This window comes from Carettochelys insculpta, chromosome 14 (assembly GCF_033958435.1).
Source record: "Carettochelys insculpta isolate YL-2023 chromosome 14, ASM3395843v1, whole genome shotgun sequence".
NCBI lineage: Eukaryota > Metazoa > Chordata > Testudines > Carettochelyidae > Carettochelys > Carettochelys insculpta.
In genome coordinates this window covers 22,027,501-22,050,474 of record NC_134150.1, presented here as the reverse complement: position 1 = coordinate 22,050,474, position 22,974 = coordinate 22,027,501, and the positions used below count along the sequence as shown (strand labels likewise).

The window sequence follows — 22,974 nt, the reverse complement described above, 5'->3', positions numbered from 1 at the left end:
CAAGACCCTGGTATTCGGCATAATGGACAGTTTGAATAGGAGAAGCAAACCCCACAGAGAATGGATAGCTGATATAGTAGATTGGTGCAGAGCTAATCTACAGAAACAAAGGCACTCCACACCGGACAGGGAAAGATGGAAGGAAATACTGAGAGAGGCATCTGACACCAACAGGCGCTGAGCCCATGGTTGTTGTTGTTGATGATGATGATGAGAAGAAAAAGACACGAATATTTGTTTTGAGTTCAGGCTGATGCTTACACTTATGTATCCACTAAAAATTTCTTACATATAAACAATACATTGCTCTATGATACTTCAAGCTTTCAGTTCTTTTCTGTGCAAGCATGTTGCCTTCCTGACCTCCCAGAGAGGCATCAGTTCTTTCAGCTGACTAAAAGTCAGCTGTCCAAGACATAAAGGGCCCACAGGTGACCATTCTTAATTGGCAAATATAAATGGAGTACACCTGCAAATACTAACCAGGGCACCCCTTGTAATATCCTCCTACTACAGACAGTTCTCTTAGCTAAACCAAATTCCAAATCCATGTAAGTGACCATGGACCAATTCTTATCTCTCTCTCTCTTTCCTTTCCCCTCCCTATTTCTGTTGACATGTCATTAACCCTAGAACTATTGAAACAGTGGGAGGCAGAGGTGAGAAATACACAGTGGGCTATTGCCCTGTGCCTCTAAAGAAGATATGCAGTTCTCACCTAAAGGGTGGGCGTGGTTTCCCTCCTCTTCAAGCTCTTACACTCTAAGGTGAGTTTCCCCAGTATAGAGGAGAATGAGGCCCTCGCTGATAACCTAGCCACCTGGACAACACATTACCCACACATTCAACCAAACTGGTTTCAGATAGCTTTGACACACATTGTACCAGTGAACTGTGATTATTTTGCTGAAGTAGCTTGCAATTAATTTACCAGTTCTAGTATTAATTAAACCCATATTTTGTCCCATCAATTAATGTATGATATTATTATTTTATACTTTGTCTAAACTAACTGACATGGCCTATAGTTATTTTTCCAAATCCCACTTAATTCATTCTTTAAAAGGAATCTCAGATAAGTTATGTGTGCACTATATTTCAAAGGTATCTGTCCTGGGCCCCAGACAGCTGAAATTTGGTTGCGAGGTCTCAAGGAGCAGTAAAGTACGTGGAGGAGGGAAGTATGCTGACCACAGAAGTCTAGAGCCTAGAGCAGGTATGTCAGAGAAAAATAGGTGTGATTGTAGCCCTACCCAGTGACAGAACACATTTAAATCTACCTTTATAAAGGTGTAATGCCTCCAGGGCCTTCCTCAGATAGTGCTCTTCCTTCCTTCCAGCATGGTTTTAAGTGACAGTCTTAACATAGATGTGTTTTGGACTACATATGAGCACTACATCTGATTTAGACATAACTTATCATGCAGTATAATTAAAATAGTCTAATATAATCCAGTGCATGTCAAAATTGAAGTGGACATTATGGTACAGCCTTCCACTAGGCCCTGTGGTTTACAGTCCAAATGGTTTAGTGTTTTAGAATTGTGTTGTATCCTAAAATCTGCCTTACATTGGATTTGATTGTCTATAAGATCAGCAGAGAACGAACTGAAAGTTTAAAAACAAATAAAAATCCCTCCATGGGTGTGGACGAAAGTCCAGGAAAATGCAATGAAAATAAATCAAAAGAAAGTAAAACCAGAGAGGAACAAGGTACAGGGGAGAAGAAAAAGGCAAAATAAAAGATTAACGACTACAGGTAAGGATAAATTTTAAAATGCTTTAAATGGTGAGTCTCTAAAACACCCTACTGTTTTTGTTTCATGCAGCATTTTGATGCTAGCACCTAATTATTCATTGCAGTGTTTTATCTCCACTATTATAGTATCACCACATTTTTTTTATTGGCACTTCTTTTATTAATGATTTCGACACCTACATTTAAGAAGCTAAATGAGTTCTCTCTTTTCTTGAGCTTCGTGCTGCAGGGTTAGCAGAGAAAAGAAAATTATTCTATTGTGTGTTGATATGTTACCTCAGAATATTTCTGACCACTGAATTGACTTGTAGGAATCGTTGAAACAAGGAAATTATGTTGTTTCTATCTGGCTGGGTCTACATTTGCCCCCAACTTCGAAGGGGGCACGTTAATCAGGGCAACGGGAGATTACTAATGAAGTGCTGCGGTGAATATGCAGCACTTTTCTAGGTTAATTCTCCCCCTGCAGCAACTTCGAAGCTTCAGACTTCCAAGTGCTGGCATGCATGTAGCCCTTTCAGGAGTAAAGGGACTTTGAGGCGTAAAGGGACTTCAAAGTGCCCACGGCTACATGCATGCCGGCACTTCAAAGTTTGAAGCTTTGAAGTTGCGGCGGCGAATTATTCACCACAGCACTTCATTAATAATCTCCCGTCACCCTGATTAACATGTCCCCTTCAAAGTTGGGGGCAAGTGTAGACAAGCCCCTTATGATTCATGGTTCACACAAAAAATCATATGCTAAATAAAGGGTCAGCCATGGGGAAATCTATGCTTTCATCAATTTCAACTAAAAAGGAAGTCTACAATTCTCTCAATTCACTGTGAACTTTCTACAATTCCTTATAGTTTTCTTTAGCTGGATTGAACTTCCTGACCAGAATTAAATAGCGCAGCAAAATGCCAAATGATGCTAAAACACACCAAAAAATGTATTTAATTCTTCTTACTCTGCACTAAAGACCGGCTCCCAGCCCTTTCTGCCATGTAACAGGCTCTGTGCAGGCCCTAAACATGTATCTGGCTCTATGAAAATTTTTCTTGCAATTGCCAGTGGCAGGAGCATGCAAGGAGAGCAACTGGGGTGATGTTGCATTGTGGTGATACTCAGCTAGCATTATTGGCCCTTCCTGGGTTGTTACTAGCTGGCATAGTATAAAGCATCTCTGAGGCTATCAAAGGGAGAATGGTATATGTGCACCAGCTCCTCCTAGCTTCAGAGATCGGGGTACAAAAGTGGCATAAAGCTACCTCTGCTCCCACTACTCATTTCCTCTGCTGACCACTTCTTGGTCTGATTCCCTGCTATGTTAGTTGGCTATGTGGTGATGTAGTTCCATCCCTGAGTGATCGGCATTGTACTGCATAACTCCACATTGTGGAAGACAGCTGTCTAGAAAAAATTCCAAAAATACCTTCCACCTCCCATGCAGGGGATGGGAAACCAGGTAAGCAACACAGAATTTGCAATAGTGATAGGACAATTCAAGACCTAACAGAAAAAAATATTTTATCACATTCTTTATCCACCAGGCAGAAAAGCCAATTGACAGTGGAAAATCCAATTGCGAATAAACCTCTAACCAGATGCCAGAAATTTTCACACCCAAGTGAAGTTGGCTAGAATCCTAAAATTCACTGGTTTCACTTTGAATGTAATTTTTTTTCACATAGCTCTGAAATATGCCTCGCCTTCTACACCTAAAGAAACAGCTATATTAAAAAGCTAATTCTAAATGTAGTTTTCCAAATATTGGCCTTTTTACCATTATTTTAAAAGTAACAAAAGCTTTAAACCATTACACAGTTGAAGGAATGTGAGTTTTTAAAATCACAGATTAATAAATGAGCATATTTTATATCAAAATCTGTTAATCAAATGAATAATTGTGATCAGTCCTTGACTACTAAAGTAATTGGCAATGTGATAGGATCTGCAGAAAGATCCAATGTGCAGATACATTTTTGTGTGGACAGAAAGCTAAAACATTCTTACCATACAAAATGTTCATTGAATAGGGTTAAATAGTTAATGAATAAGATAAGACAAATATGCTTTGTTAATATTTATAGAATCCCATCAGGAATTCTTTCATCCTACCATCATTTCCAAAATTCAATCCCTTGGTCATAGTCATAATTTTCCTCATGATTAAAGGACACTGTACTTGCTGCATGGTTGTGTGAAAAAGACAGAAGTTAGGTCTGGATTATTCAACCCTTCTGGTTGGAACTGAAAATGTAATATCAGTAGGCCAAGACATACAATTAAAAATACTTTACCCCCCGACCCCCCCAAAACAACCAGTGACTTGATAAATATTAGCTATAAAACGCAGTTACAAACAATTCTGTCATTCTTATTAAGGGCAGAAGCTGGCCCAGTATTTTTTTAATTAGTTAACGTCTCACACTTTTTAATAATAATCCTAACCAGCGTCCTCTGCACGCTGAGCATTTGGGTGGCCAGTCAAGAGAGATTCAAATGCTGCCCAGCTGATTAGCAGAGGATCCACAGTACCCACTGCCAGCAGCCTATGGTTCTACCGGTAGTGCACATCCACACATGCCTCAGTGCCCAAAATGTATTCCCCATATGGATGGAAGAAATAGTGGGTACAATGATCCTTACCATAGCAGTTGGCATTTACCAAATTTTCCTCAAAACAACATAAGCCTTGACTGTCCTCTTACTTCAGTTGAGTGGAATGGATTTACCTTCTCATTAGGCATAAATGGAAGGAGACTCAAGCCTCCTGCCTGTATGCCCTGCCAGGAAAACACCTTATCATACCACAAATAAACATGAAGTGGAGTAAACCTTTACCAGCCCACTGACCCATGAGGAACCCATTGATTTCAAGAGCAAACATGAGGAGAGTAAAATAAATAGAGATAATAATGTGCACTACATTGATCATACCATCCCTAGCAGTAGGGGAAGGGTTATATTGTGTGCCACTTTGCATTACTACGGTGTACGTCTCTTTTTATCTGTGGAAGTCAAGGAGAGGAAAAGGAAATATTTCACCTTGACGTAACCCACCAACTAAAAGGCTATAACCAATAAATAAGAAAGAAAGGAGGGTGAGGGAGAAGGGGGGCATTCAACACCATGCCCTCTTCCCAGGCCACGCTTGTGAGAGACTTTGCCGGATGATGGAAGGAGCTGGCTCTGGGCCCCCAAAAAGAGGCAGGGACTCAGGCACAAACTAGGAACTAGCTTCTCTAAGCCAGGACTTTAGCACCACTGTGGCTGCAGGGCGTATGCTGCCAGAGGCTTTGGTGGTGGTTTAAAGGGCCCAGGGCTGTGGCCACTCCTGCAAGCAAGGTAGCAGCAGCAGCAGCAGCCAGGAGTTCCAGGCCTTTTTAAATGGCTGGGTCTCAGGGCAGTTGCCCCCTCTGCTGCCCAGCAGTGACAACTTGGTGAGAAAACTATAGGGGGAGACAGAGCCACTGGCTGCATGATCCCCCTCCACACAAGCCCCTCGCATTCCCACCTTTGCTTCATCCCTGCCTTTGCTGTGCCCTCGCATGCCTCTTTCTCCTAAAGTGCAGTGCAGGGGTAGCCCCTTCTGCCCCTGCAGCGGTGCAGCCCAAGAGCCACCTGAGCTACTCCAGCTTGCACTGTTGTAGGTCTGCGCTGCTCCAGGGAAGAGGCAGGACCACCCCAGCACCCACCAGAGGCAGCATTGTGCAATGCTGATAGTGAACGGGGGTTGGGGGTTCTGGGTGCATGTGACCCCCTCTGCACCCCCATGTGTCACCCCTGCCTTCCCTCACCCCCACGGTCAGCCCTGCTCCCTGGTCTACACAAATCCTGAAAACTTCATATATGAGAACAAGGCTTTTGTTTTTGTTTTTTTATTGAAGAGTCAAACCATTGCATTTGACTCCTAGAGCGCAGTACAAATGAAGGGATATTAATTTGGAAGATTTAGCCTATGGTGACTAGGAGGAGGTAAGTCTAGCAGGTTTTGCCTCTTCTTCTCATCACAATTAATAATTCTCTCTCCTTTTTTAATTCATACTGTACTTAACATAAGTTACCTCATGCTTAGGAGCTACCATTCCACAAGACGGTGATCAGTGGAGGCGGCCTGGAGAATCAGACCTAGTCCCAGCAACAGAAAGACAGACAGCCCCAAGTAGAGTGCAGATGAAAGTGAGATGTGCCTGACTGCACTTTACCACATGACCTCCAAATCTGTCAAACTGCTGTTGTCAACATATACTGTGTGAGAGTTTAGGATACATGAGACACAATAGGTAAGAATTAATACTAGATTGTACCTGCTTGCAGCAAAGCTACACAAAGACTAGGAGAAGAAGATGATGCAGATATCCTTGCCCCCCCATATCCCCCACCGCCATCCCATGTCTTGTCTTTGACTTAAACAGGGCGTGGATTTCACCCCAGATTTGCTCAGAGCTTGCATTCGTACTGGTCAGGGATGATGGGAACATATAGTGGAGACTTACAAAGAACTAGACTAGTGGTTTTGGTGCGTTACCACTTCCAACCGAACCCTTTCTGTACTGAGAAGCAGTAAGTTGTGGAAGATAAATCACTGGTCTGGAAATCAGAAAACTTACATTCTGTTCTTGGCTCTCCCACTGTGTGACCTTGGACAAGTCCTGTGACCTGCCCATACCTCAGTTACCCCACCTACAAGTGAAGATGACGCTTAACTTGTAAAGTGCTTTGAGTGCATATGAAATATTCAATATGTGGGATATTTATTAACTATATATTATCAACACAAATACAATTGCCTGATAAATAGTTGATTAAAGGTGCTCTCTATACCATGTCAGTTCATTCAAAGTGTTAAAGAGAAATTAAAACATTTTCCTGTTTAACTTTCAAGCATGCTGGAAGCTCTTCTTCAGAATACATCGGCATTATGCATTTTAAAAGAGCTGCAGACAGCAACAGTATCATCAAGAAAGACAGAATCAGGTGTGAAGGGAAGAAAGAGTTATGTAATTTAATACCAATCTTTCATTTAAGCATTTTTGTGCTGGGAAAATAACCCAAAGTATGTTATTAACTTTGTTCCCCAGAAAATCAGGCTGCAGATGTCATTTCCCTGAGCCTACTAAAAAGTTTTCATTGATCTGGCAAAAGCCAAGCCCTTGCTGATCCAATTTTTTAATACAGAACTTTTTCTAGTACTGTTAGAAAAAGAGATAATTATTTCAGTTAATTTCAGCAAAACAGTTCAAACTCAGCAGGGCTTCACAAGTATAATTTACTACTCCTTCTGACTTATTGTTTTGACTAGATGTAGATTGATGATTAAAGTGATAAACAGTAACATTTTTATAAAATGGCTGACTCTGCCAATGGCATCTGAATAAGAAACATGCTGAAATAGCTGAGCTGTTATTGTGATTGTACTCAAGGCTGTCAACAAAGAATATAAGTATTTGACAAGGTGTTATCTAATTGTGTTTTTAAAAGCCACGATACATACATCTTTTAATGTGTCACTTTAAGCAGCAAGAGAATTTCTTTTATTAAAAAGTACAAAGGAAAAATGAATGCCTTGCATTTTCTTGTTTCTTTTTCCCAAGCTCTGCCCTTTTGCCGTCATTCGGTGGAATATATTTGTTCTTTAGTCAAATTGGCTTTTATTTAAATGGTTGCCCAAAATAGCACAGCAACATTAGGTGTATAAGAAGAAAGAACAGTCTGTCCCACAGACAATTTTTGCCTCAGTCCTAGTGGGAATTAACTGATCGAAACAGAAGGCTAAGAATAAAACCCTTTTGACACTTGGAACTAGTGAAACAGCATTTCAGATCAAGGAAAAGGGCTTTTATTATTTTTAAAAGAGTGATCAATGGGGGAAGTCATATTAGCAGGTCGCCCTTCTAACTATCTATGGCACTTACATGGTATCTGAGCATGTTCACACTTTTAATGCTTTTATTCTCATAACAACTCTCTGAAACAGGGAAGTGCTATTGACTCAATTTTACAGATGGGAAACTGGGGTTAAGTGATATGCCCAAGGTCATGTGGGAAGCCAGTGGTAAAGCAACGAACAGTACACAGATCCTCTGAGCCACAGTCTAGTACTCTAACTACTGGATCATGCTTCCACTCCTGTGGCCCTTTAGTCCCACTGCTATTTTCTTAACCTGCAGGTCAGTGGCATGGAAAAGCCTGGAACTTTTACTAGTCAAGTAGGTCATTTGCTTGCTAATAAGATAAAAGACACCAAGGACAGGTGGACTGGTCAGAGTACATAAGCATGTGGAAGGAACAATATTTTACGTGCTCTAGAATTTGCAACCTCTCCTCCACAGCAAAAAAAAAAAAGTGATGAAAGGACAAGGAGGATGACAAAGGCCTGAAGAATGAAAACGCTGAAAATGCCACAAAGAAAGGAAACTGCTGTTTGTGTGTCCTTGTCTTCTAGCATAACAATGCCATGCCTGAAATGCTGCAAGAAGAAGAAACTAGATTAACTGTTTGGCAGCTGTTTTCTTTAGGGGTTGTTTAGAAGATGGGGAAGTAAATGTAAGTGGAGGCTCACTGGAGCAGCTCCACTTACAGAAAGAGCTGTTGTGCACTCTGACAGCGCAGCCTCAGATCTTCCTTGCACCATACCTGTGGAGGTCACCTGCAAAGATCATAGTTCTCTTTTTATCTCTGCAGATAGCTGAGTCCAGGAAGGTCCAATCAATAAAGAAAAAGGTTGCTCCTATGGTTCTGGCCTAAAGAGAGGACATATTTCAGGTTAAATATTTTAGGGCTGCAAAGAGCAGCATATTTATTTTGGAGGTACCATTGTGAATTGTCCAGAAGATCTAGAGCTGTGCAGTGCAGAGAGCACATGGTCCCCAAAGCTGGCCACTTTAAGCAGCATGCAGAGGCCCGACCAGCAGGGAGCTTCCCTGGACCGAGTGCTGGAGGCCACCTAAACTAAGCAGCTCCTGGCCAGAGCCAGCACCTGACACTCCACTCCCTTCTTTTCCCACAATTCTGTGCCCCCTCGTGCATCCCTACCCCAGGTCACAACCCAAACCCTCTGTACCCCTAATCCTGTACCCATACCCCTCCCAGACCCTGCATCCCAATTTCCTGCCCAGAACCCAAGCCCCTTGAACTCCCTCCTGCACCCTGTCCCCTGCCAGATCCTCCACTTTTTCCTGCACCCTCCTCCAGGTCAGAATCGTCTCCTGCATTTATACCCTTTCCCCAACAATGCACCCCATCCCCTATCCCATATCATAACCCTCTCCTGCCCCAGGTCACTACCCAGGCCCCTGCACCCCTAACCGAGGTCACAATCCCCTCACAGGCTCTGCATCTCAATCCCCTGCCCGAGAATCCTCCTCTGGACCCACATCGCCTCCATTAATATCATGGAAAAGTGTGATCCTTCACCACTTGCCAAATTCTTGGAGTGTGCCCCATCATAGATTATTGCCTACCCCTGCTGTATATAATGAGTCAGGAGACATCATCACAAGCACCATCTGGGGCCTCGATAGATACAATAGCCAAGTTGGGCCTGAGACTGAGAAATAATGACACTCTGCACCTGTCTAGACCCGGCTTTTTGCGTTCAGATCTCTGAGGCACCTTTGCTATTGGGTATAATTCAGGGCCATAGTTTCTGAGCTTTTGAGCTCACTGATTTCAGCTGACACTATGGGTGTGCAGCACTTCTGCATATCACCCCTTAATATTAATACATTCCAATCTTCACAGCAGTGAACTGATGATTCTCAGAGAGAAAGTTTCAAAAGGACTGTGAAAGATGATGACCATACGCCACTTGGTGTTTGCATTTGAATAAGGAGCATGAAAAAGATCAATGCAAAAAGTCCTGCTTAGTACTCTGATTGATACAAGCTGGAATACATGTCCTTCAGCAATTGGCTGAGGTACAAGTAAGATTCATACAGAGAATAGCTAGGGAACTAGTTAGTTAACGTGACAGAACAGCTTTTTAGGTGATGGTGATTACTTACAGAGCTTTCTTTTCAGTTCCAAACTAGAAAACATCTAATGAAAAAAAATCTGTGCAAATAAGGCACTGTGCTGAAAAATTTACTGATCTTTCACCAAGACCATTCTGATTGACAAAACCTTCCAGGGTCAGGTTCTGCCTATTAATGCACATGCTTTGCTCTCACGCTCCAGAGCGGGAGGTGAATGGGTATGTATGCTGAAGACAGAATAAGACTCCTGATTTATATATTGATTATAAACGAGGCACTGAAACATATATTTCAATGTTGGAGACTTTAAACAGAGAACTAAACTAACAAAAGATCTAGAACAGTTTAAAATATTGCAGAGATTGGGCAAATGTCTTCTATATCTGATAGCAGACCAAATCTTTCTGCTGCACTTAGACAAAACTAAAAATGTTGTGCAAGACCACTCCTCCTCAAAGAATTCATTCTTGAAATCTGCCCGCGGGGGAATTAATCAACTATGAAGACAAAACTTCTAAACATAACTGAGAATATACATAGGACATAGTTGAGCACAGAGAATCCAACACACCACGTTAAAGATTGAATCAAATAGATACAGAAAAGAGAAGGATTTATGAAAAATAAATCTGTTTCTCTTCTTCCTTTGCTTATTGCTGGAAGTTACTTATTCATTACTGATGTTCTCAGCCTTGACCCATTCAACCCATTGGTTAAATACACTGCTGCCAAGATTCTAAAATATCTTCAAGGGGTAAAAATGTTACCTCTGACTTGTTAGTGTTGTAGTGATCGTTTTGTCTTTTTGTTTCTTGAAGATGCTGAGAAGCCATGTAAGTATTGGCCTCCAAATTAAAGTATACTATTATAAGAGGCTTCAGGAGTGCAAGAGCTGCCTAGAAGACAAATGGAAGAGACCTGTGGTCATGAGTACTTCACATAATATGCACTGGCATCAGAAAGAATGGCTGCCTCATTCTCAAACCACATTCTAGAAGGTGAGGAAATATTCTTGGTGTATGTTTCTTTAAAAAAAGAAAGAGCCTGCTGAATTAATGCAGTTCAAGAAGTTTATATTTAATGGACTATACTTGGTGACTAACTCTACATACCTCACAAGCTGCCGTGCATTTTAGGAGATTCAAAACCTCTTTTGCACAGGGGAATTGTTTTGAAATTTGAAGGCACTTCAGTTCTCCACTATTTACATGTTCTGGTTTTGGTCACTTTAAAACTGTCTGGTTTTGCTGCATTTCAGGGTGTACCCAGTGAATTTAGAGTTGTTTTAGAAAAGGAGAAGAAAACGAAAGGTCCTGAAGTAATTATGATATTTTTAGCTATGTTGCTCGATTTACAGAAAAGAGAGTCAACTTCCTTTAAATAAATTCTAAGTCTGAGAAGCTTTGCGCCTTCTCAAACTGAGGTTTAATGGCAGAACCCAAGACACTACATTATTTCATTATAAAACTGTAAAACAAAGATCAGAGCTGGTTTTGTTTTTGGATTATTTTAGTGGCATCACTACATGGCATCACTGGGAATGTCTAAAAAAGAGCTAACCTTGTTTAATATTTCCCTAATATCCCTCAGCAAGGCTGGCTTTGCTGCTCTAAACCAGACAGCTGCATTAAGAGGTGGGTTTTATTTCATATTATCTACCAGTATAAGAACTTTCATACAAAGCTATTCAGCAGCAGCAGTGATCTTTCAGCTTGCTTTCTCATTTTTGTACAAAAGTGCCTATGTTTTTAAATTGTCTCATTTTTGTATAAAAGTGCCTATGTTTTTAAATTGCTGTCCAAGTCAAAAGTGATCCTACCTAGTGAAATTTGCACCAGGAATAGAGGGTTAAAACAAGGCTTTGAGACCGACATAAGACCTAAAAACATGAGGTGAAGGCAAAGTGGCTGTATTAGGATGTGCCTGTAGAATGAAGTCCCATGACAGCTTGGAGGGCTCAGATATCTGGATCTGAGGAAACAGATTGGGGATAAATAGGGATTGTGGAGTGACAGGGGTCATAGGTTATAATAGTAAATGCAAATAGAAAGGAATGGCAGGTCTCTGGCTTTCCCATCAGTAGGGGTGTGAATTTGCCAATTTTTTGGGTTCTCCAGGCAAAGAAAATTGGTATCTTCAGAGAAGCTCCATCAAGTGGGCCAATCACTCTAGTAGAGGTCGACTGAGGTTGCCCTTACAGCTGTTGTTTGATTTGAGTGAACTACATTGTAAACTCCTTGAACAGGGGATCTTGTCTTCTTGTGTCCTTGTTTTGCTCACTAAATGGTAACTGTGGTGTACCTAGGGATACAATTTGGAGATGTCATCTGATCAGGTGACAACAGCATGATATTCACATGTGCCCTCCTGAGATGCATCAGAAGGCCTGGGAACTATATTGTAGAATACTTTCCATATGTTATCTAGCCTTTGTTCTGATTTTTATTTTTGGCTTGTTACTGCTTTCTGTTGGAAGTGGGCCAGTGGCAGAAGTATGCATGTTATCCCCTCTTTTGGATCTAAGAGACCTGGGATAATCTTTTTATATACAGTGGATGAAGAAGTTTCCAGTTGTGTAATATCAGGGATTGATGGTAGCTCTTCCATTACACAGTGTCATAAGTGTCTAACAACCTTTAATCCATGGTGGAATTTTATTCTCTCACAAAGCCAAAAGAATTAGGACTGATTATTCAAAATGTTAGGCTACACGGGTAGTCCTGTTAAGCTTAATTTGACTACTCACATAAGGACTACTTAGCTGAGGAAAGGTCTGCAGCATAAGGTCTTTTTATTTCGTATGTAATGATTTGGTGGTATTTTTAGTATTTGTCTATTGTATAAGTTTGCATTGTGGAAACAGCCACCATCCAACATTTCTTCTTCCAGTATCAGTGTGCTTCTCATTTACTGCAGTGTGAGGACAGGAAATAAGACTGTTAATGTGAATATGTGCCTCTTACAAGTCACTCAACAAAAATGAAAAAAAAAAAGATTTTAAAAGAAAACAAATTCAAATCAGTTTTAATTCTGACACTGATTGATGTCGATCTCTCTGACCAGTTTTATGCTGCACAGATTTTAAACAATATCTTCCTCTGATCTTCAGTGTTGTAGTTATAAATACTTGATAGTATTTCATAAAAGGATCCTTTTACAATATACTTAATGAGAGGCTCTGCTTCAGATATACAAGTAAAAAGAAACCTAACCTACTATAATGGTATTCTGATAGTCATTAAGTGAAATATATTCTGAAAAATCTCTGCTAAAAAAGGTTCAATTATTATACCTATTTATTTCATGCTCACTTTCATGTATCAGTTATTCGTGTAGCACCTAACTGAAAAATATGTAATAAATCTAAACAGTAGCACAACAGATGAGGTGGTCTTGATAAGATCATTTTACACCTGTCTGTAATCATGAACTTTCTACAAATTGAGGGGAAAATAGTTAATTTAATCTTTTGGTTTTTTAAAAAAATGTTATTTGTCATTATACGACATTTGCTTTCCATTTCCACAGCCAGTTAGGGTTCACAAACATGAAAATCCATTACAGAATGGCACATAAAGTGTGACCGATTCTTGTTCAGTCAATTAGTGTGCAAAGTCTGAATATGATGTTTCTCTGATAATCTGCATCTTTAGTACAGACACATGGAAAGACGGTATTAAGAAAACATTGAATTTAACTTCTTGGGAGTGACTGATTAATCAAACTGCACTTTTGCTGATTATATGTGTATGTACACAGCAAAGCAGCCTTTTTTCATCTTTGAGAAATATGAATAAAAACACAGAAGAAATATAGTATGAAACAAAAATAAAAGGCAACACTAGACGTACATTATTTTAAAATTATCTACATATTTATGAAGTTTATTAACAATATAGGACTTTTCTAAAACCCTCAGCCCGGTCCCGTAGTTTCTACCAGGACACATTTATTAAATATGGACATATTATTTCTCTAAATCCAATGCTATTTTTGTTTTACAAAAATTACTACAGTGACTTGCACATGGAAATTATCTCGCACATCTGTATTCTGATTATGATATTTAGTGCAAGGGTCATGAATAATAAAATTGCTAAATATGCTTATTGCCATCTATAAATAAAGGTTATCATATTCAAGAAGGTTTTGTTTTTGGAGTGTTAGAACAAGTAGGGTTAGTTGCAAGACAATAGTGCTTTAATTTTACTATGAAAATAAATACTTAAAATTATAAATATTCAAATGATTTCCAAAGTGCAGTAAAACCAAATTAATACTTGCAAAATGAATGCAACAGCAGAACTGCAGAAGTTCATATTATGTATCTAAAAAGTTCACAGTTCTAGTGGAAATAAATGTCAGTGTCCTATCAAATGAGAGAATGCTACTTACAGCCTGATCCCATGGAAGTCAATAGCAAAAGTCCCTGAGTGCAAGAGCTTTATGCTAACTAGTAAAATGGAAAACAATGAATAAACAATTTTAGTTCATTAAAATGAATGTTTATCCTATAGCTTTAATTGCAGTATTGTCTATTTTGATACTTGTGTTCCAATGCTCCATCAAAGCAGCTTGTCAGTCAACCAGAAGTTGCTCTGCCAATGCCCCTGAATGGCCATATAATGCAATTTAAAAAGGAATGTTCAGGAAAGTGTCTATAAAAGAGCTTTCCTCAAACCAACGGGTGCAATGGTATAGGTGTCTAAAGCTGTGTCTACACGTGCACGCTACTTCGAAGTAGCAGCACTAACTTCGAAATAGCACCCGTCGCGGCTACACGCGTCGGGCACTATTTCGAAGTTAACTTCGACGTTAGGCGGCCAGACGTCAAAGTCGCTAACCTCATGAGGGGATCGGAATAGCGCCCTACTTCGACGTTCAACGTCGAAGTAGGGACCGTGTAGACGATCCGCGTCCCGCAACGTCGAAATTGTGGAGTCCTCCATGGCAGCCATCAGCTGGGGGGTTGAGAGACGCTGTCTCTCCAGCCCGTGCGGGGCTCTATGGTCACCGTGTGCAGCAGCCCTTAGCCCAGGGCTTCTGGCTGCTGCTGCTGCAGTGGGGGATTCATGCTGCATGCACAGGGTCTGCAACTCGTTGTCGGCTCTGTGTATCTTGTGCTATTTAGTGCAAGTGTGTCTGGGAGGGGCCCTTTAAGGGAGCGGCTTGCTGTTGAGTCCGCCCTGTGACCCTGTCTGCAGCTGTGCCTGGCACCCTTATTTCGATGTGTGCTACTGTGGCGTGTAGATGTTCCCTCACTGCGCCTATTTCGATGTGGTGCTGCGCAACGTCGATGTTGAACATCGACGTTGCCAGCCCTGGAGGACGTGTAGACGTTATTCGTCGCCACATGGAAATAGGCTACTTCGATGTAGGCTTCACGTGTAGACGTAGCCTAAAAGAAATAGGGTATTGCAAATATACAGATAACTTTATTCGCTTGAGTTAAGGGTGAGAGTGTATTTCATTAATTAAATGACTAAAAGTCTTATAAGAATGTTGTTGTTAGTATAAAATAAAATTAAAAGCTCAGCCTGGTTATTGGCTCCCCTCCTTGAAAGTCCTGTTTATTAAAAAGTCCTACTGAATTTGATACAGAATTCTAACAGATATCTTACTTATTGTTTCTTGGACCATCCAATAAAATTGATTAATTAATTAAATCTCTGCTATGGAATTGTACAGGATGATTTAAAATATTTAAATGTTTAGCATTCTCTGTTCAGTTCCACAGATTTTTTAGAGGAAAATCTATTGAATTTGTTTGATCCCCTACTAAATTTTTATAGAAATTGTCTATAAGGATAGCCTATGTGTATTTGTTCTGCTCCACTCTCAAACTGATTTCCCTTCAACACACACCGACCTCAGCAGGCTCCATTCTATGATCACGTTTCCCATAATACTTTTGTCTCCCTGTTTACATTCAGGAATCCACAGTCCTTGCAGCAGACCCAAGGCTACTACTACAAACTTTAAAAGGCCCTGGGAAAGTGAATTTGGGACAACCTTTTAAAATACCAAAGTAATTTTGCAGCCTAAGTCCAATTGACTGCCTGGATAAACATAACTGTCCCTTCTGCCCTTAAAAAAAAAAAACTGTGAATCTTTTAAAATTTACCAGTTGTCCAAATCATCTCAGTTTCTGAGGAATCCCTGCGTTCCCATCACAGAGAACAAATGCAAAAAAGTAAACATGACATTTTTTTGAGGATTTTAAGGGGAGGAGTCAAAGCCAGGTTTATAATGGAAAAAAGTCTCCAACTTAGCAATCAACAGGCTGCCTTTCCCCATCGAATCTCCAAACTGAAAATATATTAAATACAAGTACGTTATACTTCTCTATTTTAATTGGTGTTTGAAAGAAATCCAAAACTACCAAAGCCAAACCTTAATGCCTTATTTATCTCTAAAATTAAGAGACACTTTTCAAAGAGATGGTCATTCAGGACTGCAATGAAACAACCACCTTTTAAAAATAATTCTGTATATTTAGTAGTTTTGTCAACAATCCGCATTTATTGTGAGTCTCATGACTTAATTGCCTTTTTAAGCCTCAGAACCTGGAGTCATGAATATCTGATCATCTTGGTTTTCATTTTATAAGAAAATTTTCTGAGGGTAAAACATGAAAACACAAAGCAAGTTCACCCTCAATGCTCATAAAAGAATCCTAAAATTTATGTATTTATTTATTTATATTAAATATTCTGATTTTTATATTTGGGGCACACAAAGTCATAATTTTTGAAAGTTTGACATAGGCAGTGTAGGTTTAGCCAACAAAATACAGATAGGCAGCCAGTAAGCATACCAGGTTTTCCTGTATAAAGAAATTTAAATTTAAATTTCATTTAAATCCTGTATAAAAATAATTTTAAATTGCATTTAAATCTCATAAAGATTTTGTACAAGATCTTATTCACTGCATATATCACTTTCACAAGTTCCTAGGCATCATATGTGGGCCCCTGGTGAATTATGTCTGGTTAAAGAGCAGCCTGCCAGTACCAAGCAATTCAACCATACAAGAAACCCAGAAGCTGCATCTGTAAAGCACAGCTGCTTTGGGGCTCACCAACAAGCCATATGTTACTGCTGGCACATGGGTCTTCTAATACTTATCCACATGCCATGTGTGGGTGCCGACAGTGCTGCTGATGGAGTGAGACGACAGTCAGAAAACGATATATGATATTGATAAATTTATTAGTGGCATCTAAAATATTTTAACAAAAGCATTAAAATTAGATGTTGTGTCATTGCTACAAGTTGCCGCTATCTAACTGTGTAAAATATTTGTAACCTATGAAGAATAATGTATGATTTAAATTAGACCATGAGGTGTTCTTTCCTGAGGGCAACAATTCTGTTTCCCTATGATCCTGAACTTGCCACCTTTACACAAGGGAGCACATTTTTCCTCAGGCAAATGAAGACACATTCTAGCAAATAGGGGGAAAAAAAAAAAAGAATCCAGCATGAGGGCAGATTACACTCCATAGGAAGGTTGAAGAATCAGTCCCTATTACTGTCCCTATCTTCTTCACTAGGTTACTTTATAAAATATATTTGCATACAGAATGGTGACTATCAAACTAATCCCTGTGCTAGAATGCTTGAGATCAATAGCTCTACTGACATTAGAAGATCTCCGCAGAAGTGCGCTGTGAAGTGACTGTACATTTCTTCCATGGGGTGGGACATTGGCTGGGCTAGAGGGATACCGACAGTATTTTGCTCTGTCCCTGAGCTTTGCATTACATGTGTGCATTATAATAGTAAAAATCAAGTACTATCAACTATATTTCAGCACTACGCACGTCAGAGGTGCACAATGGGTGCTGAGGAACTTGTTCATCATAATTAAGAGGCTTGAAGACTACAGGAACAAATGACAACTGATCTTGATTTAGTTGGGAAAATGAGTCATATCACTTAATATTAACTATTAAAGTAATTTAAATCCTTTTGAGAGTAGATCTAACGCTGCAGTGCTTTGAAGGTTTGATATGTCTTGTAATCCATAGATTATTGAAGTTAATTTCTCTGCTAAGATCACACTATCAGTAAAAATGCGTGTATACTTAAAATGGTGTGGTGGGAGCAGTTATACAAAGATGTATTTTAATTGTGTTTCTATTTATACTGCATTTGATAAAGGCACAGAGGCTGCAAGTGGGAGGAACCCTCCACAATCTTGGCTTGAAAAGCATACAGAAAAGAACTGCATTCCTGCACAAGCACACCCAAACCTTTCGTTTGGGTTTGGGTGAGTCCGTGGGTGTACAGTCTCCTTTCCTGTGTATTTCTTCTACACTTATAATTTAGGCTACATTTTGCTTTAGAGACCCTTAACGGATAACAAAGAAGAAGGCAATAACAATATGTTGATTTATATCACTGTGAAACATTTTTTCCATACTTCAAAGTAATTTTAATTGAATTTAATCCTCTTGACTTTCATTTACTTATAAATGAGTTTTAGCTGTAATGTTAGAACGAAACCGACTTCAGCAGTTAACAGGTTTTTAGTGTTTTGATTATAGATTACTATATAATGTTTCCTGGACTAGAAAATACTGTATATTAAATACTGTCTAAGTCTACATTGATCTAAAACCTTGCACTATTTTACAGGCTGGGGAAAGGCATGCTAATTTAGATAACAATGCAATTCATTTTGAAAAGGTACAAATGCTTCAAGAAATTATTAAAAAGTACTGCTAATAATTTACCAGTTTATGTCTATGATTGAGAAAATTTCTAAGCAGAAAATTGAAAAACAAACAAGACTTTTATAGGAAAATTCTCCAAAGAAGCTGTGCTATTGTATAATCCCAGCAGTGGCATATGAACCTATTTTTTTTTTCTGTTCTTCATCCATAGATCACAGGACATTAAGAGCCCAATTCATTAAAAATTGAATACCCTGTTTAAGATGAATATTCTTATAGTAGGAGGAAAACATTGAATGGTTTTTCTGTGGAAAGCCATATTTTTGCCATTCAATAAACTTCTGTTTCCTTCTCTTTGTAGATGGACAACACTTCTCAGTTAATTATCAGATTTACAGCTGCATAATTTTACACAAAGAAGAAACAAAAAGCTGGCTGCTGAAGAAGTGTGTGGTACGTTCTCTGTCACTTATTGAGAGGCATAGCGCCTACATGCACTTCCACTATATACTATCCTGTGAAGAATGTCTGGGAGTTTAAGGTTCAGTCTTGCAGCTGCTTCAGGTGTAGAACTCTTATTGAGGAGTGGCTGCAAGTCTGGGCTCTTAAATAGTTACATTCTGTTAACCCAAATGGGAGTTATGTTTGTGAATCCCTCATGATATTTTACACTAATCTTTTTTTGTGATTCCATAAATGACTAACCATGATACATCTGACAATAACTTCAGAATACTGAGCAGTGGTGATAGCATCTTACACCAGTGGTTTTCAAACTCTTTTTTTTTCATTTGCAGACCCCTAAAATTTTCAAATGTAGGTGCAGACCCCTTTGGAAATCTAAGACATAGTCTGCAAATCCACAGAGGTCTCTGGATAATAGGGTAAAAACTAGTAGGCTATGGTAATCACAACCATTTGCAGGTCCCATAAACATAGTCTGGCAAGCCCCAGGGTTCTCAGATCAAAAGCTGAAAACCACTATGATCAGTGGAAACTTTGACTAAAGGAGGCATTTCAGTAAGTGAGGTATGGCAACCTGTAATATTTTGGTCTCCCCAGGAATAAGTCGGTTATGTGCATGAGTACCAAGCGCTTTGTTCTGGAGTGATCATGTGATTATGAAGGAAGAGAGAATCCTTTGGAAGGCGTAAAGTTAGATGTGACATGACTCCACTATAGACCGCGGTTATTAAAAAATATGACTGCATATATCTAAGGATATATTAGCTCCCAATATTTGAGATTGTTCTTTCCACAGTCACATAAAGGCATAAACATATTGTTTCCTCTCTGGCTAGCTCTTCAAAGTATATTTTGCTTATCAGGCCTTGTCTGATCCATGCTCTGGGTGCAACGCTACATTTGAATTGTGCATTCAGAAGTTCCTTGTCAACTTGGCCCTTGAATTGTTTCCCCCAGAACATACTATGCACAGAAAATCTAGACATGAAACAAAAAATAATATCAAGCAATACCTTTTTTCTCCTAAAAATAACCTCTCTCTTCAATAACAGCTATTTATTTTCCAGATATACAAATGATTCATTCAGTAAGTTATTAATACTAGTTTCTCAGAATCAAGACAAATCCTCAATTAGAAATCCTGAAACTTCTCTGTCTCTGTTATATAATTTTAGACCTTAACCAATGTGTGCATTACAGACATGGCATCTTCATGGACCATTGTAAAGGCCCATTCCCATCCACCACTTTTACATAATACAAGGTGTTGTACATTTTCTAAGGACAAGCCCAGTAATACCAATAGAAATTGCATAGCTAATTCTGCATGCTGCTTTCAAAATGAACAGAATGACAATACCCACCCACCTGCAAGAGGCTTAAAATAAGACTAAAGAGATGCACAAATATTATGTTGTTATACAATGGGCACTATCCAAACTTTGACCTTCACTGCTCAAGGGGTTTATTGTAACCACAGTATCCTCCTATATTTTCTATTCAAATTACTGAGGCTGGCAAATGTTGAATTTTTAATGTTGCCCACTCTGAGCAGCAGCAACTTGTAAACTGAAAATGATGAAGATCTTCCCCTAAGAGATATATCTGTCTACATGCTCTGCCTAGGAAAATTAAACACGACAAATTTATAAACAAAGTTTTCAATAAAATGCAAATTAAATACCACATGGTGAATAAGCAAATGTAGATTATTTGAATAGTTTGGGGGGTCCACACTAGTAAAAAGTTTGGAAACCACTCCTTTAGGGTCCTTTGAAGATCCCAGCTGTCTAATGCATTTGAGAGGGAGAAGTACGATTGGAGGAAAGAGCAAGACCATTTGGGGGATTCTCATAGTCTTCCAAGGGTTCTGTTTCTTGTCCTCAACTGTCCATAATAACGGTCAGGGTAATAGCACCCACTCGCACCATTACGGCGGAGTATGTCTCATTACGTAGAAGTCATTTTGATATGAGCTGTGGATCGAGGAGCAAACTGGGTTAAAAGAGTGAGCGTATTCTGATTTACTTTTTCCTATTTATGTTCCTTCCTAGGAGGAAACTAGAGTTAGAAGTGGCCCCTTTTTTCTTGTACATACAGATGCTCATTACTAATTACTGTGGTTGAGATTTTTGACCTAAGAACTGAACTGCAGTGAGCACTATGATATAAACTCTTGTTCACTGAGGTCATGCTACTGATTTTAACAGCATGAAAGGCGCATTTTAGCATTTGTCACACAGAATGAGCCAAAGCATTTCTGACTTTATCATATAGAATCTATTGCTCTTAACTGTCTAGGGTCATTTCAAGAGGTTGTCTGTTATGGTAGGTCAAAAATAGAAATGATGATCAAATAAGAGATTTGCAGATCTTTCTGTAATAGGAAAGAAGTTGTTACGGAGCAGCTGTAGTGAAGAAACACACTTACCATGCTGCTGCATAGTTGGGATAAAAGCTGCCAATGAAGGGAGCTAAAATAGCAATATCATCCAAAAATCACTGCCAGGATCTCCCAAACCTATCAAATCTTATGGAAACAAAGGAGCAATAGACTGAGAATTTAAAAAATTATGAATAAGAAGTGTATCTAAGTTGGAGAAAGATTTAGCCCTGAATTGGAAGCCACAAGAATGGCAGAAGTCCTGCATTAAATTGATGCCGCTATAATAAGGTCCATTATGCCAATAAAAGATTTGGTGTAGCACAGCTTAGCTTTACTGTATCTCTATGACTCCTGAAATATCCTACCTTTCCCCTTACACTGGAATTAGAGGAGTGGCTCATGTAGGAAGCTCCTGTACTACTTCCCCCAGCTCTATACCCACAGAAAATTTAACCCCAGCAATCTCAGCAACAAAGGTATTTGCCTAGGGTGGCAGGAAAAACACTAATAGCTCCCTCATGTGCTCTGCCTACCCTCCTGCTTCTCATGCTCAGATCTCCACTGCAGATCTCCAGTCATTTTAAGGTCTCTACTTAAGTGGTCTTCGGCAGACCCAAGACTGCACCTTCCCACTCTGCTCCATTACGATATGAGTTACAGTTTAAAAATGCACTATATGCTGAAAAAGTTACAAAACAAAGTATTTCATGTGCTCCTTTATAAGTAAACAACTTAACGTAATGTAAAACTGAGTTCCTTTAATGGCTAGAACTAATGGGTGGGATTAAAATAGCAGAAGATATGAACACTGCCCAGTGTCAAATTACTTTAGCTCAAGCAAACTAATATAAAATGGATTGTAAGAAGCCTATTTTATCTATGCATAGAGGCAAGCTGGATTCTAAATACAACTATTTTCAAGTTGCTACTGATATACTCAAATAGCTAGCACAATAGTGAATAATAATTCTAATGATTATTAAGAACAACAAATAAAGGAGCTATTTTATTGCAACCTCTGGAAGGATTTCATTTCAAGAATGATGCAGGAAATATGACATAGTTGATCCAAAAAAGATCAAGGTACGAGTAGCTCCTGGGACAGGCAACACACTATAGCGTGCCTATATATTTATGAACTGATTTTAAAAAAATTCTAGCTGGGCATGTGTTTTTGGATTAGTTTGACCATGAAAAGTTGGGCATGTAATTCAGCCTTATTTTAGCATAGAGTTGGTTTCATCTATAATATATGCACAAATATTCAACACTATAGTGCAGAACAGGAAAAGATTACTTAGCCATAGATGGCACAGTCTCAACAATTAGTAGGATACCAGTATGCTGCAGAAATCTTAGCATATTCATATTCCTCATCTATGTAATACTTAGCTATTATATAGCACTTTCTATCCATAGATCTCAAACCTGCTTTCTTTTTTACATCCTTGATTGCATTGTGCTTTAACATGAAAATGTGATAATAATGTGAAAAGTATAAGCACCTAGCTTTACCCTACTCAAATGTTATTATGCTAATATGGTAGTGTTAATGAGCTATACTAGGAATATTGAACATAGTAGTTCAATGTAATATTGATTAAAGACTGACATGCCAGCCCATTCTTCCTCACTTACAACCGCGCCCAGCAAATTACACATAGCAGTCTTTCCTAAATGAAATATGCTTACATCTTTCCACAGTTTAATAAAGTATTTCA

The 22,974-nt window shown here is 39.2% G+C and overlaps 1 protein-coding gene and 1 long non-coding RNA gene across 5 annotated transcripts in view; one reads left to right on the top strand and one right to left on the bottom strand.

The window, feature by feature from the left end:
• Positions 1 to 22,974, bottom strand: part of ZNF536 (zinc finger protein 536) — a 495,063-nt gene that overhangs the window by 118,843 nt on the left and 353,246 nt on the right. The gene's annotated exons all lie outside the window — the stretch shown is intronic.
• LOC142020626 (uncharacterized) overlaps positions 17,917 to 22,974 on the top strand; it is a 44,860-nt gene continuing 39,802 nt past the window's right edge. The window contains exons 1-2 of the long non-coding RNA XR_012647464.1: positions 17,917 to 17,996; positions 18,764 to 18,855. This is a non-coding gene — a long non-coding RNA (uncharacterized LOC142020626). The remainder of the gene's footprint in view (positions 17,997 to 18,763; positions 18,856 to 22,974) is intronic.